The sequence below is a fragment of the Scylla paramamosain genome, chromosome 2 (assembly GCF_035594125.1).
Source record: "Scylla paramamosain isolate STU-SP2022 chromosome 2, ASM3559412v1, whole genome shotgun sequence".
Taxonomy (NCBI): Eukaryota; Metazoa; Arthropoda; class Malacostraca; order Decapoda; family Portunidae; genus Scylla; species Scylla paramamosain.
The window spans coordinates 13,560,001-13,560,394 of NC_087152.1; the positions used below are offsets into that span (position 1 = coordinate 13,560,001).

The 394-nt window shown below is 38.8% G+C and overlaps 1 protein-coding gene across 1 annotated transcript in view; it reads right to left on the reverse strand.

Annotated features, from left to right (window-relative positions):
• LOC135110522 (amyloid protein-binding protein 2-like) overlaps positions 1-50 on the reverse strand; it is a 33,194-nt gene extending 33,144 nt beyond the window's left edge. Inside the window, exon 1 of the mRNA XM_064022930.1 lies at positions 1-50. This exon is cut by the window's left edge and continues 210 nt beyond it. The gene's annotated coding sequence lies outside the window, so the exon portion shown is untranslated.
• Between the last annotated feature and the right edge of the window lie 344 nt (positions 51-394).

The following is a 394-nucleotide window of genomic DNA, read 5'->3' on the forward strand; positions in this document are numbered from 1 at the left end:
CGTGTCTCTGGGTTTTTTCTTCTCGTGATCATCACCTTCAGCCAGTCAAAAATCTACACAAAAAAAAAATCAGCTCATTGTTTAAAAAGGACGCCGCATGAGTGATGGACAAGATGGGAGTAATGGTAACAGCGACCGTTCCTATGGAGACACTAGCCACCTTCGCTTAGCTCCTCACAGCTGATCAATGTCAACAAGGATATATTTAACACTCACTCTGGTTGAACAAGGCACATTCATGTCGATTGTTTGATATGCAAGTAAAATGGTTATTAAGACAAATAAGCAAACTGCATATTTGAACCCATTCATCAGTTATTTTTCGAGTTGTTAATAAAAATTGGTTATGACTCAATGTAAGGTATAATACATCGTCCCTTACCCATTTCCTGCC